Below are 19,247 nucleotides of genomic sequence, written 5' to 3'. Positions count from 1 at the left end.
GATTTTCTCTCTAACTCGTATATGTGTGTATGGGGAATTCAAAATTTGAATTTCTTCTGAAGCATCTACTGTGCTTGTTTGTAGGTAGGGTAGTTAAAATGTTTTCAAAAGCAATGTGCTTTGAACGGTAGTATAATGAGCTTTACGTTTGTAGTGTAGGGAGGAAAACTCTAGTTTGTTAAAATTGAGGGATTAAAATATAATAACATGAGAGGATTAAAATGTAATTAGTGTTTAAAAGACTAAATTACCCTCATTTTAGGGGTGTATCTATAAATTAAGAGGTGAAAAGTTCTTATTTTTTGGGTATCTTAAAATGTCCCTCCCTCATGCATTATAATATAGTATAGATTTATGCATTGTTTTAATTAAATAAAAATTCAATCACAATTAATTAGGTGATGAATGTTTATAAGAAGTTTATCATTTATATGGTATTAATTTTGCTTTTTTAATAGTAGTTTTTGTATAAGAGTTTTAATTTTGGTTTTAATAAAAGTTTTGATGTTTTTGGTTTTTAATATTCTTTCAATGTCAAGAGAGTGTGTGAAGACAATCTCATGTTTTTACTTTTTTATTTTAGTACTATTTAATAAAAATTTTGGAATATTATTAAATCCTTTTAATGTCGACAAAGGTTATCACTTGGGTTGCTGGTCCAGTGCAAGGCAAAGCCTTTCAACACACTTAAGTGTGAAGTCTTGGATTCAAGTCTCACAAGAAGCAAGAAATTCGCCGTAAAAAAAGATCGACAAAGGGTGTACTATGGTTTTGAAGAGTAAAAAAAGAGACTAATATGTAGGCATTTATATATAATCTTTGTAACCTTTTATATTAAACCAAGTTTTATAAAACCATTTTACAAACATACCGAAGGGGTTGTTTCGCCAAATCATCAAACCTCATCTCATGAATTCACACCAAGTCACGGCTTCTTGCCTACCATCGTCGGTTTCAGTCTTTGCAATCAAAGAGCAATCCACACGGCCATTAAATGGGATGAATGCGACATTCAATCTCTGCTCTACCCTATCATACAATTTGATATGGTTTTTAGTTCCGCTGCAACGCGCGAGCATTCTACTAGTATCTTACTTAAGTCCGTGTCAAAGTGAGGTAATACTAGTTGTGGTAAAAGATTAAGGGAAGTGGGGTAATAATACTAGTTGTGGTAAAACATTAAGATAATAAAATTAATATATCATAAGCATCTTTTGTGTATTGATTTGTATTGACATTAATTGTAATGTACTAGCTATGCATTGTCATTGTCTTGCTTTTTTTAACATTGTTGTTATTTTTATTAATATTATCCATTCACTTTCTACTTAAAGAATATAAATTCATGTGGTTGTATGAAAAGCTTGTAGTTTTGTTACAAGCGAATAATATGCAGTTAAATTGGTGGTGAAATTTGTAAGAATTGTACGGTTGCGATGTATCATATAATATAGATAGTACGACAGATAGATAGATAGATAAATACGAGTAAATTGCTAAAATCGTCCCTGATGTTTGGGTATGTTTGTCATTTTCATCTAAAACAACTTTTTTAGTACCATATAGTTCTTCACTTTTGCGATTTTTTGTCATTTTCATCCAAACTTCTGACTTTTTTTTGCCAAAATCGTTCATGAGATTTGGGATTTTTTTGTCATTTTCATCCAAATATTTGATAGAAAAAAATAAAGCAAATTGGATGTTTGGATGAAAATGACAAAAAATCTAAAAAATGAAAGACTATATTGTAAAAAAATTGTTTTGGATGAAAATAACAAACATGCCCAAATCTTAGGGACGATTTTGGCAATTTACTTGATAAATATATATAGTATACTAGTTTTTTGGCGACTACAAAGCTAGAAGTCATAAAGTTAAATGTTTAATTATTTCTTAATACGTTAGATATCCTAAGGTGCAAACATAAACAAAATATGGATGGCCTATGATGCATTAGATGTTAGGCCAACTAAATTTAAGGAGGCAATATATTTGACCATATCAAAATATGTCCTAACGGCTCTCAATCAAAGTAAAACAAAAAAACATTCGGAATTTCTATTGGCTCACTTGAACCCGAGCAAAATTGGTTCTTCTTGGGAGCTAAAAGAAATTCCGTTGGTTAGCAAATCTAAGAACACACGTTGGTGTTGCTACGTCTTGTGATTCCCATCTAAACTTAAATCACAGACAAAAACGCAACACCATCGTGAGTTTCTAGATGGAACAAGGAAAACACGAATCGTGCCAATGACTCAAGGGTGGCGTAGTCGTCGCCGCCTGATTTTTAAAGAAAATGATGGGTTGTTTTTGGTGTTGTGTAACCCAAAGACGAGCCAAAAAGAAGAAAGGCACTTGTGATTTTATAGAAACAAAGGAAGAATCGTTCCCTGGGTTTTCTCTTGGAAATGGTAACTATTTAACCTTTTCGTTCGTTCGTTATAATTTGGTTATGAAAAATAATTGTATAACTGACACGAATCTGTTATGCAACGTGTAGATAGCTTTAGAAGACGGTATATAACGAAAGAGATAGCCAAGTACGGAAAAGATAACATTTGTTCACAATTTTTCACATATGAAGACTTGTCCAAAGCCACCAACAACTTCAACTACAACTCGTTGATTGGCGAAGGCGGGTTTGGGAGGGTCTACAAAGGCCACATTGCCAGCAAAAACATCGTACGCTCCAAACTCGTCCTCATGATCATATCTTAGACAAAAAAACACGTGTTTTAATTGGTCTTTTAATGTTGTTTTTCGGGTTGTTTACAGGACGTTGCTGTGAAAAAGCTAGATAGAAATGGTTACCAAGGCAACCAAGAGTTTCTGGTGGAGGCTTTGTTGTTGAGTCTTCTTAATCACGCAAACGTCGTTAACTTGGTCGGATATTGCTGCGATGGCGACCAACGGATTCTGGTTTACAAGTACATGCCCAATGGTTCTCTGGATGATCATCTATTTAGTATGTATTTAGTGATATTTGCATGGTTTTCACTTTGCGGGTCCCACTTCGACGCGTTATGAGTTATAACTAATGTTTGGATATTGTTTGTTGGTTAAGATTGGGGAGCTGAAGAGCAAAAGCCTCTAGAATGGGACAGAAGAATGAAGATTGCGATGGGAGCGGCCCGAGGGCTCGAATATTTGCACGATAAGGCAGATCCGCCTGTGATCTATCGCGACTTAAAAGCTTCCAACATTCTACTAGACGAGGACTGGAACCCGAGGCTTTCTGATTTTGGGTTAGCCAAGTTGGCGCCAACCGGTGACCAAACTCATATTACAACTAAGGTGATGGGGACTTATGGGTATTGTGCGCCTGAATACGCGTTGACCGGACGGCTGACTAGAAAATCCGACGTATATAGCTTTGGAGTGGTGTTCTTGGAAATTATCACGGGTAGGCGAGTCATAGAGGGTTCAAGACCAAGTGATGAACAAAATTTAATTGCGTGGGTGGAGCCGTTGTTAAAAGACCGAAGAAAGTATCATTTAATGGCGGACCCGTTGCTCGAAGGGAGATACCCGACAAAGGGGCTTTATCAAGCTTTATCGTTAGCGGCAATGTGTCTTCAAGAAGATGCCACCAAACGGCCCGTGATAAGCAACGTGATCAAGTCTCTTAAGTACTTAGCTTGTGAGGATAACGAAAACCGACCAATAGAAGATAATCGCGATGGTGGTTCCGAGAGAGATTGAAAAATACCAGGTGTAGGAAACAACCTTTAGAAACATGTACATTCCAAGTTCCATTTTTTTCATTACACTTAGATGACGAATTTTGTAAATTTGTTATGAAATTTTGTCTCGAGATGTTTACATTGTTCGTGACTCCACCCCACGCTCAAACATTTTCTACGCACTTAACATCGTCGTGTCATCATCGATGAACAATGACTGAAGCCATAAATTTCTAGTAATTGACTTGGTACACTAATGCAACTGTTTGGTACAAACCTTTAACCACACTTGGTCTAATATGACCGTATTGGATCGAATTATGCGTTAAGTGTCATCATATGTAGATATATAACATCAAATCAGAGTGGCGCAGCGGAAGCGTGGTGGGCCCATAACCCACAGGTCCCAGGATCGAAACCTGGCTCTGATATGGAGAAAGGCTTTCTGCTACCGTTTTTTATGTGGCATTCGCCAAAATGTAAATCGTATGGATTTATTTAATTAAGGGAGGTTTTAATTTAGGTTGATCTTATTTACTTACCCCTAAAATTTATTCATACACCCTTTTCCGTTCTATCTCTCTATATATACTAGGGAGAATGCCCGTGCGATGCACGACATGCATAATAGTTATTGTTTGTTCGTGATAAGATGTTTGACAGTGCTTGACAAACTAACCTGCGAGATGACTACTAACCCGAGCAGCGCGTTATTTAATTATATTAGTAAACAGAGTATTCCATGCGTAAGTATAACGATCCGACTTGAAACATCTATCGCCAGCTTGTCCTAAAAGTTTCTGTACAGGGGAAGAATATAATTTAACCTATGAACCGTTTACTCCGGGGGACCCGCTGGGTTCAGGTTGTTAAAAGTTTCTTTGTAGATGATGTTTCTTTGTACCAGAGCATTACGTCGGAGTCGTCAATTTACACCATTCTGCTCGTTCTCTGTTAGTGTTAGTTCATCAATCGTTTTATTCTACACTCTTCACTAACCTAAATTTGAAAAATAGTTACGACTTTTCGTGTTAAACTTCCCCTTTCAAATGTAGAAACTAATATAGTTGATGCTATAATTGTTCCATTTTCCAGTTCTTTTATATGGATAATCAAAGCTACTACAAAAGTTGTACTCTTTTCTATCCCAAAACACATGTGCATGTTATTCAAATGTCTGAATAGAGATCCACACATACAAAAAGAAGGCTCGAACAACAGCTTTTGTATATGTTTTAAGTTCTTGCAAGAAAGGCTTGTTTTACATGTCCGGACATGTGAAGGCCATCTTCGTGCATTGGCCTTGATCCTAACATGTGTCGCTAAAACATCAAAGCCGTTGTAAACAAACCAAACATCCAACAAACCGTGAGTACATCTATAAACAATAATAGTGAGTATATCTATATACAAATCAAACATCCAACAAACCGTTGGTGAACCTTTTGATAGAAAGTTCCTTTATTTTTATTTGTTAATACATATATAAAATAACTAATAGAGTAGGAGAACCGTTTAACTCGCTCTATCATAACACCTTCTTTAAGCTCTCCAACTCCTAAATAATCACACATTTAGATCGCTCATATTGCATTACTAATGTAGAATGTTTGTTTTTTCCAATTGAAGAAGTTTGCTAGACAAACTATTAATCCCTTTAATAGTTAATCCACATCTCGCAAGATTTTAGATTTATACACAAATCGTGTACCTTTCACGACACTGCTTACCAATACGACTGAGAAGAGACTGTGTTATGAGAGACCATTTTGAGGGCCCATCCATATGTTTTCACCAGCTCAAGGACTTTTTCATCCTCCTACAGCGAAAAATAATAATAATGATAATAATAATAATAATAATAATAATAATAATAATAATAATAATAATAATAATAAAAAAGAGACCATAAAAGATGTTTTGATCAAACGTGTCAAAGAGTAGGAGGGGATGTGGTGAAAACCTCATGAGTCTATGGACCTTTAATAAATTAAGAACCTTTTTCCAGCGATGCAGACATTGGACTTCAGATCTATCAGAAAAATACACAGCTGCAAACACCAACTTTTATAATTGATTTAAAAAAAACATTCATGTAAAGCCCATGAATTCCAATCCCATATAAAGCATAAGAAAACCAATAAGCTGGTGAGAGAAACAAAAAGAAATTACGTTGTATAAATATGTAGGGACCAAAGTCTCATATGGATCACTGAGAATAATCACTCCATGAACATTAATTATTGGAAATTTCAATAGCAGTAACTATATGAAACCAAACCATTGAAATCATATGAACATTGAAATTTAAAATCAAAATGACTCAATAAGACGGGCACTATTGCCTTTTTTGTTAGACTTGAACTCGTACCACTTTAATAAGAATAAAAACACGTGATACCACTAACCAAGACGCCATCGGCTTTTTTTAGTTATCTAATATACTTTAATGATTGGCATTTATTTACTTATTGATATACACGGCTCCTTATAACTTATCATTTCTCTCATTATATATGTGAGAATGACATGTGAGACAGAACCTTTTATTTATGTGCGGGTATAACTGAACCGAACTTAACTATGGATTGGGAGTGGCTGGGGGAGTTCTTGAAGGGAATAGTGAAGCCTGCGGCCGCCACCGCGGTGGTCAGGGCCGGCTCAACCATTTTGGTGGCCTAAGGCGAAGTAAAAGCTTGTGGCCTTTTTCGTCACGTCGTCTACAGGGTACGTTTAGCCAATCCCGAATAAAAAAATACTAAAAATGGAAAAAATTCATACCAACCATTCCTTGTGGCCTTGAAACCCCTCGGTTTTAAGGTTTTAACTAACTATACGATAATTTATCAAAACTACTGTCTGTAGAGTAATTAGGAAAACAAACCTTGATGAAAAACACCGGCTGTGTGCTGGGAATTGCGTGTGGTTTCCCAAATAGAGTTCAAAACAGGTTCGGTTTGAACCAGATCAGGAACATTGTTAGGCACAAAACGTATTTGATGTTGCCCATCTGCAAATACAAAAGCATAATAAGTTATAAAAGAACTGAGAATAAGTTATGATAAGAAATTGGCTCCTGAATAATTTGAATACCATAAAATGATGAAGATTGACTTCTTGAGTTAAAGTGGATAGTTTCTTTTTCTTTTTGTGGCTTTCGGCGACGGGCATTGTGGTCAGAAAGCCTCTGGTGACAGCTCCACTTCTTCCCATCAAATTCTGACAGCCCGTGAAATCTTTAACAGTCATTGGAAAGCACAATTGTGTTGTTTTAGAATTGGTTGGAACGGGCCGGGTCAGGTTGACCGACAAAGATTTGTACCCATCGTAACAAATATGAATACATTAATAAGCTACCTTTTACAAATAAACAATGTAGGACTGTAAACACTTTTAAATTATACTTCAGCTAACTTTTAATAACCAATTCGCTTTTATCTTAAATTATTTGATTTGATTTGACCCGTTACATATGAATACAAAAACATAGTTATTAGTGGGGGTTTTCAGTAAAATGTAGCCTCTGTTACCAGCATGAGTCAGCATACGGTTCGACCATAACACATGGATGCAATATAAAGGTTCTTTGACCATTTTTCATGCAGAATGAACATACAAACAAAATTCTTCATAAAAAAAGTAAAAAAAAAATCCCAGCAATTACGGGTTTTACTATTACGGTTCTACCTTCACGTGGGTACTCGGGAAGGCGGATGTTCTCAAGGTTTCTTGTGTCTCGTCCATTATTTTACGCCTCGGGATACTCAAAATGAACGCTTGCAACTAAAAAAAGAGGTAGATTAAATAGGAAACGGGTCAAAAGTTTCCCAACGTGCACCTTCAATTATTTAATTTAAAAATTAGATGATTATAGAAGTTAAATACTTTTTGTAATTGTATTTTACGCTAATCATCTACATAAAAGATTAAAATGTTGGGATAAGAAAGTGTTTCGGGTCAACCATTCCCGTCTCAATCCACACCATAAATTACCCGTTTGACCCATTACCCAACCTATTTATGTGAAAAGAAATTGATACTGATCATGGTTTGCATATCACTTCCCTGTTTTAATCAGAACAGCAAGAACCAGAACTTGAACATCTATCTTGAACAAACAAAGGTTCAGGTTTCCTCGATTGTGGAGCGGAGCCGACCGGAAGAACGATTTAAGTATTTTTTTTACGATCTAATGAAACAAAACAAACATACAGATGATGATGATGATGATGATGATGAAAAGATTCTAAAGTAAAATCAAACCTGTATGAAATCACAATAAAAGAACCTAAATTACATCAAAAAATTACAGGGATGAATGGTAGAACAGAGCAACAAATGTGGAACCTGATAGGCTTCAATTGCCCTAGGCTGGGTATAGTTGCTTGAGTGTTATCTTCGTGTATCTCCCGTCACCCCCATTCTCCAACAGCATCTAGTGCACTTGCCATCACAATTTGATATCGATTCCAAGCCCTATCAAAATCTGCATCATGATTGAGGTAGTTGTGTTGAAAAAGTTATTAGTTCGTATCTAAAGAAATCAAAATGAAACGAAGATAATCACTGATCGAAATTTTTATTTGGGTTTACTCACCTTCCGTGAGATGGTCTCAAAATCATATTAACAAAACTGAAATACTGGTTAGTGAATTCAAAACTTTAACTATAGGATAACCGAACAAATGAAGAGTAAAAGTACCTGGCGTCATTGAAGCAGTGGCTAGGGTTCGAAAGCTTGAATTAGAGGAATATGAAGATGGCAATTCATTTACCTGCATCACAGGGACATTGAATCAATTTAGGGCTATTAGAGTAGATGAATCAGATGAAATTAAATCTGTGATACGTTTTGACTTGATTGAAGACGAAGATAAAAGGCTTTCGAAAATTAATGCAGGAGGAGGGTTTGTCAATTTTACCCTCAAATTCAGTTACTCAAATGCCTAAATTAATGAATTTCTTTATAAATTTTATTCATTTTAATATTAATGCAGAAATACAATTTTGCCCTTTTTACTACCTACCTAATTAAATGTTGTACCATAAGCATTATAACTTACTTGAAAGACACAAATGTATTAACTAAATTTTTAAGTATATATAGAATATAGATATAGATAGATATAGATTATTAAGTAAATAAAATGCAATTAATAGGATTTTTCTAGGTTGGTGCATTTAAAACAACCATAAATTTTGGTTTTAAAATAGAACATATAACTAAACTTATATTTTTAAGTATATATAGATATAGATAGATATAGATTATTAAGTAAATTAAATGCAATTAATAGGATTTTTATAGGTTGGTGCATTTAAAACAACCATAAATTTTGGTTTTAAAATAGAACATATAACTAAACTTTAGAATATATATAGATATCTACTAGTCTAAGACCCTGCGAGTTTCGCGGGTGGCTTAACACACAAATATATAACTTAAAATTGTTGAAATAATCATTTGAAAGAAATAAACGTTCAAGTAAGGAAACCATCTCTCTACCCGCGGGTACGCAATGTATCAAACGACATGAGAATCATTTGTGTTATGTTCATAAATAACACGACGCGCTGTCAACCTCTATTGGCATTTTTTGACCGAACCGTTAATAAGTCACCAAGAATATGGAATTTCTTGAGTCTTTGACCATCTAAAGTGCAGTTTTAATCCAACTTGGGATCACATATGCAGAAAAACATATAAAAAATAATGATTACAATAATAATTGAAACAATAATAGTCGGCATAACGTCACCAGACTTGCCTTTCACTCTTAAATTGCATTTCATGATTTTTGGGCTGACGGCATGACATATTGTAAAAAATAGAAAGCCTTATTAGTTGCATGTGGTTGAAAATATTTCTTTAATGATGCATTCATTTCCGAAATTGCATGCTATAGCCCTGAGTTATAAAATCATTAATAAAACAACAATTAAGATAAGCCATCCTAAAGAAATCTAAATTCTAAAGTGAAGAATGTGAACATTTTACCACCTTTTCAATATGCTTTATACATGTTATGGAACATGAGCCCTTTCTACCTTTTCCACTGATTTTGTGAGATCCGGTACAACATCACCTACATCCAACAAATTTTGGTAGAAACTATCCACCCGATGTTCTTTCACCCCCAACAAAGGCTTGCATTGCCTGAAACAATAGGATCTTGCATGAAATCAAGAGCCTTCGTTCACACTTCACAGAGGGAAATCAGAAGCATCCGTGCATATTATTATTGTCTGAAATATTAAAGCATCATTAGTTAAATCGGGACATTGGTGACCCTGCCTCGTAAAAATCCTCACAAAATTTCAAAAACCAAAAAGCATGATGAAGTGGGGCAAATAAATGTCTGGATACTCCGTGTTCATAGATCAATCCATCATGACACAATATTTAAAGATTATATGATTAATTTAAAAAAAAGTGATTCAAAAAGTTTTTTTTTATTGTGTTTTAAACAATCTAACCTTGTCACCATTAGGAAACAGTTCTCTCAACGCAGTCATCTGGTCCAAGATCTGCTGACAGTCTTAAAGCCGTGGTTGAGTCCCGGGTTTAGCTTTTTTTTTCTTGGTGGATTTTAGCGGGTTCCACTTCCTTTCTAGCATGTGAACCTGTGTTTAAACGGGCATGCTATGACCATTAGCCATCCACATACCAAGTTCTAATTTATACATGAGCTCATTTCCCATGTAGAATTCATTATTTTACTTTGTTTAGCTGTTGACCATTGACCTCAAACTACACCATATGTTAGCTAACAGATAAAATTAAACAAATAATAATAATAATAATAATAATAATAATAATAATAATAATAATAATACATTTTCCTCTAAATTCAGTTTTTAGGAATAAAAACGATGGAGACTACTTCTACAAATCTAGAACTTAATGACTTGGTTATCGGGAAGTTGGACATATTTCAATCATACGACGCCTTTTATTTGCTTCAATCTTATCTATAAAGTCGCTAATATAATCGCAAACAAATGTAAGGCGCTCGATTAGCCACCCAGCCGTCACCACCCAGACCCGCATATTAATATATTGATGCTAATAATCATAAAAATTATAACCATTACATATAAAAATCACACAGGGCGCATTAGTGACCATGTGCTACACAAGTTATATGACCATGAATTAGAAAGACTACTCAACTTTATTTAATTAAAGTGATCTATGAACATAACAAACAATTAGAATTTCTTCAAAATTTGTAAAATGCAATATATTAGGTGAAAGGAAAGAAAGATTCAGTCGGACAACAATGACATCGATTATTTTTTTTTAAATAATTTTTTTCTTTGTAATGATGAAAGGGGTTAGGGGAAATGATGAAAGGGGTTAGGGGAATATGTAATTTTAACATGAAAACTCTCGTAAAATGAAAATCAGAAGTGGTAATTTTTTCCTATTTATGAATGAGTCGATCTGAGTTGTGTTTTAAAAAAAAATGGGTCAAGTAAAACAATTAGCTAAAAGGGGAACATGCTTTTTAATATTATACCAGACTTGTTTTTGAATGATATTTAACATTTTGTTAAAGAAATAATTAAAAGAGAGAAAACGTGTTTATGGGTCAACCCAACCGACCGGACCCATTACAACATGCACGAAATATGGTTTGTTTTCCTTTTTTTCATTGCTCTGATCATTTCTCACAAAAAGCAGTTCAAGAAAGTTTAAAAACCTTACCAGTTTGGGGTAAACACCAGTCTTTTTCTAGTATGGGTCAAAATGACCCGCCAACACCTTTTTTGTCCATATTTTATAATTATTATAGATAATGGGAATGCCCGCGCGTTGCGGCGGGTGTCCCGACTGATATCAGATTCATTTATGACGTCTATTACGAACCACAACCCATTCCGGATTTCAAACATTTTATTTCATTCAATTAAAAATAGACGAAGAACGTATAAGGTCACAAGCATGCAAAGAAAATCTACAAGCTCAATATAAAGAGTTAGATTTATTAAACCGTAACAAATTTTCATCAAAACATCGAAAGTAGGTTTATTTACAACGTTATTGTCATAAATGATATTAGGGAGCATAAATTTGTACATATCCATATACTTCGATCCAATCTCGTTCTCAAATAATATACTTCAATGATATACGTCCATTCTATCTCTACCATGAAACTCAGATAAAACTTGGTAAGATACAAATTTTGAACCCTCTCTTCCTTCGTCTAAAGCAAATGATGAAAACTTTTATCAAAAAGGACATTAAGCCTTGGCCAATCAGCTGAACTAACAACAAACAAAAATAGTAATTAACCACTATATATATACAAAATTAACTTGGAGGCATCCATAAGGCAACATATGTATATACCACAATATGCAACGGTAATGTACTTCTGTTAGAAAGGAACGGAGAAAAATGGTAATACTACCTTTTTCAAAAGAATGAATTGTTCTTAAAATCTGGTCGAACTCACTAAGTGGCCGACATGGTTCGCCCTAATGTAAGCATCTCAAGAACGCTCAACTGGACCAGTAATGTTACCGTCGACAGTTTTTTACTTAAGTCTGACATTATCCATTTTATGAAACCGTTATGTTACCGTAAACCAGTAATGTTACCGTAAAATCTGAACTCACTCACCTAAGTAGTCGTGGAGCTCGAACCCAACATCACATCTGACGAAGACGAATCGTCTCCCTTAATTGGCGTATGAGGCCCACGCACGATGCATTTGGCTTTTGCACCGTATTCCAATGTCGATATTGTCTTATGCATTTCCTTTGGATCCGGGCTTGCACATAATATCATAAGAATCTTTGACTTGTCATCTTCGAACGAATCCTGTTGACAAATAGCATTTAGTCACCCATCTAGCATACTAATACATAATATAGAGAGATGGCATGAATAACATGCTGGATTTTTTTAAAGCAAGCTTGGGTCGGGTTGAACCCCCCAATTTGAGGGACCAGTTATAAAAATTCTCATATTGTATGTGGAGGGTTCTTAAATCCTAATTATGGCATGAATAATATGCTGGGATTTTTTTAAAGCAAGTTTGTTTGTGAGTGCACAAATGAAAGCAAACTTTGCACACTAATCAGAAACAAATTTCACATCTTTTGTTATAAGTTGTCTTTAAGCAATTCCAGATGGCCTTTTTGTGAGCTGAGAATTTAAAAAGTATATGTACATGTAAATGGTTTGATGTAGGTTAAATAAGAAATTTCCCAACCTCTTAAATCAATTTATTTTATGACATATTAGTTTGCTATTGTATATTTGTATTACTGTTTAAAATGGTCAAAAAGTCAATAAAAAACACAAAAGTGTTTGCGGGTCAACCCAACCCAACCTGACCCAGTCCATTTTGGTACCCTAAAAAATAACGAATGGGTCAAACTGTAACCGGAGATTCTGGTAAGGGCGATTTAAACAGGCCAGAACAGGATGAGTTGAGCTTAAACAACCTTTTTTCCGTACTGTACATTGATAGGTTTACATCTTGCTTATTAAGTAAGTTTTCAGTGTGTGTTTTGTGAGGCCCCAACAAACGAACAACTGTTATAAAACTAAAAGGGCTTACTTGCATAAAAAAGGCTTCTCTCACTGCATCTGTAGCATAATTTTGAGAATTATGGCAACTCACTCATTGGCTCGCTCAAGTTAAGTACGCAATTTGGCTCTCCTCATCTGACTTGAAACTATAAACAGCACACTTTAGATAAAGAAGTTGATGAAAGCTAAAAAATATCACAATAAAATGATTCAGTATATTAAAATTAAATCAAAGAAGCATCAATAACTACTTGGAGAAATCTTCTAGATGTCAAATCCGAGAACTTACTCATATTTTCTATAAAGAAATCGCAACACAAATAGAGCTCCATAACTTGTTGGTCCTGTGTGAACACATAACGAGCTTGTTTTTAGGTTTGCACTCGAGCTCGTTTAAGCTCGGCTCGTTTCAAGTTTGTTTTCGAGCCGAGTTTGAGTAGCTCGGCGCATTTGCACCCATACTTAAAAAATAAGATAAATAAGTCCCAGAAAAGCCTAGAATATATTCAAATTCACAAATAATTATAAAAAATAGGGTGGATAAGGGTGTATACCTCTGGTAAAGGAAGGGTGTATACCATTAGAAGACTAAAGATCACATATTACCCTGATAAAGATCAAGTAGACATTGACCGTGTACATCATAATATCACAGGTTATACAACTTAAGCTGGAAAAGTAAAAGAAGTATTGACATATGATATATGAAAATATAAACAACAGCAATACCTTCCGATCGGGTGGGTGGTGCCTTTTTCCATAGCAGAAGCAACAGCAAGAGCTTCTTTCTCACACGTCGTAACGCAACAAGAAGCGGTAGCTTCATGTCCGTGTATGGGCTCAATCGCTTTGCACATAAACTCCCCTGTCCTCAATGTCCTAGTCTTATCAAATGCAACGGTGTGACAGGAAAGAGTAAAAGATGTTGCCAGTAGGATCATCAAGAATGAAAGTAAAAGATGATTGGTCGGATGCCGTAAACCTTCTGCTTACCCAGTTTATCACCGAGCCACCCGAAGAACAATTGGTCAGATAGGGTTCCAACAAGAGCGACACCATTTACAGCCGCAGACACGTTCGGATGTAAGCTTTCCGACTTCGGAGAGCCTGGCTGGTGTTAGTCAATTGTTAAAACAAAATGAATATTGTGAAGCCAAGAAATTGGCAGATGTACGTAAATCTGCTGGTGATGGTATCGCGTTTTCACCAGTCCTAGCAACACTAAACGACACTCTGGTCAGGTGCCATGCTCCAATCTGCATCTTAATCCGAGTGACTGAGAAAACAAGCACATATCTATCAATTCAAATCAAACCAAACAAATACCAAACCAACTATATGTAACGTTAATTAGCAAGAAACATACATCACAACCTCACCCATCGAAGCCTAGCCAGTGACTGAAGATCTAGCGATTTCAACATTCTGATTTCAGTTTCAAGACCTAGAACCTGCGATTTAAAAGGAACTTGTTTCAATTTTAAACATATAAAACGATGAACCGATATATGCAATTCAAGGTGTTGATGAGGAACAAACTTGTTGAAATCTAAAAAGATGAAAATAAGTAACCAGCATCCTTGCTACAATAGACAGAATCAATCAAAAATCCTCAACAAATAGAGAGGAACAAACCCCTTAAACCAGGCACACGCCAGAGAAAGTAGAAGAGGCGGAGACCAAAAAAATCTTTGGACCGATGTCGTCGCAGGGAAAGAGAGTGGCGCGAATCAGATCGGAAGAGGTGGAGGAAAAGCTCCGATCAACGGCTGAGAAAAGCGCGACGGCAGGGGTTGTGGCGTGGGTGCGGAGGAGGCGTTTGGCGATATGCAGAGCCATCGGAATCAGAAAAAGTGGCCGGATAGATGATGGATGGTTTCACGGCCGATGAAGGTAGGATTTCTGTCTTATGGTTTTCTTTCATAATGGCCGATGAGGAACCAGAACATGAATCATTAGAAACGGAAGCATTCAATATGTAGGCTGAAATCCCCTTATTACCCCTATGGTGTCTTAAAATTTTGGGTGAAACCCCTCTAAAATGGCTTACACATCTTTGTACATGGTGCTTTATAACTTGTAAACATGGTAAAATTACAATATTGTACATCACTTCTCCTTTTTATAATAGTATATAGATAATTAATATGTTGGTAAAATTACGAAAATGATATAATAACAATAAATGATTCCACTGGTCGCATGCATTATAATAGACTTTTTTTTGGCAATATTTAACCTGTTGAAACCCCAGTTTCCCTTTAAGCTAGAGATTTCACTTGACCCGTTTTAACCACAGTTGCCAATTTAGCTAAAATTTTCATCTAACCCGTTTGAGATAAAACACAACTCAAATCAACTCATTTATAGGTAACTGAGTCAAACACCTCATCAAACAAAATAACATAAACCTTTACCTTCCCACATCTCCATATCTTCAGCCAACTTTTTGTAAACGGGGGTAGCAGACCAAACAAAATAACCACCAGGTCTTAAAAGACAGTTAAGCTCCAACAAAAGTTTTCCACTTGAAAACATACGTATTACATCTTTAAACGATTTTCTGTTCATAATTAAATCATTTTTTTAATTTTAATTCACCAAAACAAACTATTTGAAAATATAACCTTCAACGTGGCGACTCTGCAACGTGCACAATGAATGGCATCAAATACCTTAGGGTAGTCTTTGGGACTCTACCAAGAAAAATAATTAACATGAAACTGTATTTTTGCAAGTAACTTTCTTATGATAATTCAAACTAAATAAACTCTATCATAAAGAACAGGAGAATAGCAAAGCCCAAATTATTCATTTGTTTTGCTGAAAATAATTTGGGGGAATTTATGCATTAACAATACACTTTTGGACCATTTGGTGACCCCCTCGTACCGAATATTAAAAATGAACAAACCATGTACCTGTTTTCGTTCTGTGTACTGGAGCGTACTATGATCCCAGCCGCTCTGCCTCATAGTTTCATATTTTTGACCCGTTTGGGATATACCCTGCATTTATGTGAAGTTTGAGCATGTTAATGGTTGTTTTTGTTCAAATAAACTTATATTTTATAACTATACTTATTTAATTTACAAACATAATCTGGTTTGCTTACCTACTTTTTGTTTCAACTATCCCCATTCCCATTTAGCTTCTGATAGACTCAGGTAGAGAAGATACAACAGAAGAAGTTGCTGATAAACTACAATCCTGGCATTTAAGATGAAATATTATTAGTTTTTTGATAATTGATAGTCAAACACTTGGTTTTAAAAAGCGTAAGGCGCAAGGCATTACTACCAAAACTGACTGGGATCGGCTTGGGGTCAATACATAATAACAACATCAGATATGCATCGCCAATATCAAACCAGTCAGTTAACAATACAGGTCAATGAACAATCAACCTTACAAAAACATTTCTGAATCATATCAAATGATTTGTCACCTATTTAGATTAAAATCTTCAATCACGACAGTAAGCATAACAACTGAATAAACTCAAAATTTACCTATGAAGATAAGGGGGCATAATTTAATCCTTTAAGGTGTTATCATTATTGGTATGACACACACATTCAAATCGAAAGCCAATGACATTTAATTGCTGAAGACAAGCAAGTTATATTATAAGGATTTGAAACGTATTAAGGAAAAGGTTAAACAAACCTCTTTTCACACCCGTCTAAAAGAGGCTCAAGTGGAAGCAAAGAATGAACAGATAGAATCAGGCCCTTAATGAAGTCTTCTGGAAAACTTATTGTGAATACATTCGATTCCCAGGATGACACCAATTGTAGCAGCATCTTTCTTAGTAAGCATACCTATAAGCTTACCGTAATGTCCACCCACATCAATTAAACAAACCTGAGAAATATAAACATAAAGATAAGGTTAAAAATAAATTCATGCTCAGTCTGGGCCTGAATTATATTCATACAAGTCCAGTTGGCTGATAGAAGCAAGATACATATAATAATTCATTTTAGAGTAAAAAACAAACTTCTTTACGGAGATAAAACCCTGAATTAAAGAACATATACCACATTTGTCATCTTTAATTCATAACAGGCCCGTTCAAGGTGGAACTGAAGAGGTTGACTTGCCTAGGCTTCGAACAAACCACATGATTCATCTTCGTTAAGTTATGTTTTGCAACAAAATCATCAATTGTTCCCATAGAATCGTAAGAATTAAATCTGTTAACTTCAAAAGCTACAATAAAACCCTAGATCTTAGACAAGGAACAAATTTGAACTATTTTAAATCATTCTATCGAATTACTCTACAAGATATGAAATCCATAGTGGCTAGATCGAACATCAAAACCGGTTGGTTACCCTCCAACACCTGATCCACCATAAATCCCCTTTTCTTACTATGAATCGAACCAAAACTCTTCAATAAAAAACAATTAAATTCAAAATTTAAAACATGGGTTGACACAAAAATCAACTAAACAATCGATTAATTACCTTATACCAGATCTAAAAGTTTGACCGTATTAGGGTTTGTGAGCCGCAGATCTAAAAGCTCAGTTGCACCTCTTCTCCGTTGATCTGTGGTGAACACATGTTAAATCATCAAATTTTCAAAGGAAATAACCACAATCAACAACAAATCTTACCTTATACCAGACCGGAATGTTTGAACGCATTAGGGTTTGGGGGCCGTAGATCTAAAAGTGTCAGTTGCACCTCTTCTCCGTCGATCTGTGGTGAACACATGTTCATAGGAAATAACAACAGTCAAATCTTCAAAGGAAATAACCACAATCAACAGCAAATCTTACCTTACGGTTGTCGAGTGGTCGGAATGCCAACTTAACCAGACAACCACCATCAATTGCAGCCGAAGAAAGCAAAATCTCAAACAAATCTGGTGAAGATAGCCTTCGTGTTTCTGAATCGCCGCAAGAGAGAGAGAGAGAGACGGAGGCGGATAAAAATGAGGAGATTTGTGAAACGCTAATTTGTGTCCGTGTTTTTTTCGTAAAAGATCTTCAAGTAATTGATTATTTATTCAACTTTCCATATAAAACCATGAGCGTTTCATAATCGATTAAAGGGAATTGAAAGGCGCGTATATGAATTGAAGAACAAAGGAGGAGAATTGAGAGAATTCTAAATTGCCGCTCAAATAAGAATTATCAGCCTCAATAGCATTGCCACATCAGCAGTGACGTGGCAAAGTTATTTTGCTTTAGTATAATAGATAGATATGTATATACAGTAGAAACTCTATAAAATAATACACTTGGGACCACCAAAATTTATTAATTAAAAGAGTTATTAATTAATCGATAAATTAATAATTATTAATTTATATATTAATTAATATTTTATTAATTTATAGTAGAATACTTAGTTTACAAACACCTTTCAAGCTTCCACTTAATTATTGTATACAATACATGTATATCAAATGAACGGCCCAATTTGAAAGAAACCTTCAATCTTCCACCTTATTATGCTTCTTGTGTTCAATGTATCACTTTATGGACATTAAAAATATTTTCTATATAAATACAAGATCAAAATAGGTTAACACAAACAAATCATACACACAACATGGCTTCCCATCTTGAAATGAAAGACATCTTTAATATGGATGAAACATGTTTGTTTTTTTATTATTTTATTTTATATTTTGTACTTTAGTGATGTAATTATTTACATGTTTTGATCTTAAACAGGTTTGTTTTTTAGACTTCAACCGGATCATTCCCTTGCAACAAAAAACGAGATTCAAGGGGAAATTGATTTCAACAAAAAACAAAAGACAATTGAGTCATTTTTCAAGAAACCTTCATAAATCATTCATGTAATATGCTATATATAAGGAATTATTAATTTATATTTTATATGGGGTCTAAAGAAATTATCAAAAATGTATTATCTTATAATTTTAGCGAATTATTAATTTAGCACCATATCCCCGAGTCGGGACCTACAAAAAATATTATCTTAGAGAGTTTATTAAATAATCGAGTATTAATTTATCGAGTTTCTACT

At 34.8% G+C, this 19,247-nt stretch overlaps 2 long non-coding RNA genes and 1 other non-coding gene across 31 annotated transcripts; 1 reads left to right on the top strand and 2 right to left on the bottom strand.

Annotated features, from left to right (window-relative positions):
- The first annotated feature begins 4,042 nt into the window (after positions 1–4,042).
- Positions 4,043–4,114, top strand: TRNAM-CAU. The gene has a single exon. It is a non-coding gene; the product is annotated as a tRNA-Met (tRNA).
- A 4,989-nt stretch (positions 4,115–9,103) lies between these two features.
- Positions 9,104–10,449, bottom strand: LOC118485701. Its single transcript, XR_004877586.1, has 3 exons — positions 10,161–10,449; positions 9,685–9,929; positions 9,104–9,591 (listed from the first exon to the last, which is right to left on the bottom strand). It is a non-coding gene; the product is annotated as an uncharacterized LOC118485701 (long non-coding RNA).
- A 1,207-nt stretch (positions 10,450–11,656) lies between these two features.
- On the bottom strand, positions 11,657–18,402 carry LOC110898933. Of its 29 annotated transcripts, none has more exons than XR_002569799.2 (16): positions 18,026–18,380; positions 17,861–17,945; positions 17,709–17,792; positions 17,277–17,448; positions 16,903–17,100; positions 16,349–16,443; positions 16,155–16,241; positions 15,861–15,929; positions 15,651–15,796; positions 14,608–14,684; positions 13,963–14,509; positions 13,788–13,840; positions 13,523–13,577; positions 13,262–13,379; positions 12,316–12,516; positions 11,657–11,957 (listed from the first exon to the last, which is right to left on the bottom strand). It is a non-coding gene; the product is annotated as an uncharacterized LOC110898933 (long non-coding RNA). The 29 variants fall into 29 exon arrangements; XR_004877575.1 differs by having other exon boundaries at positions 15,909–15,929; positions 18,026–18,379; XR_002569801.2 differs by lacking the exon at positions 17,277–17,448 and having other exon boundaries at positions 18,026–18,402.
- Between the last annotated feature and the right edge of the window lie 845 nt (positions 18,403–19,247).

Source organism: Helianthus annuus, chromosome 13 (assembly GCF_002127325.2).
Source record: "Helianthus annuus cultivar XRQ/B chromosome 13, HanXRQr2.0-SUNRISE, whole genome shotgun sequence".
In the NCBI taxonomy this organism is placed as follows: Eukaryota; Viridiplantae; Streptophyta; class Magnoliopsida; order Asterales; family Asteraceae; genus Helianthus; species Helianthus annuus.
This window is presented reverse-complemented; position numbering and strand designations above follow the sequence as displayed.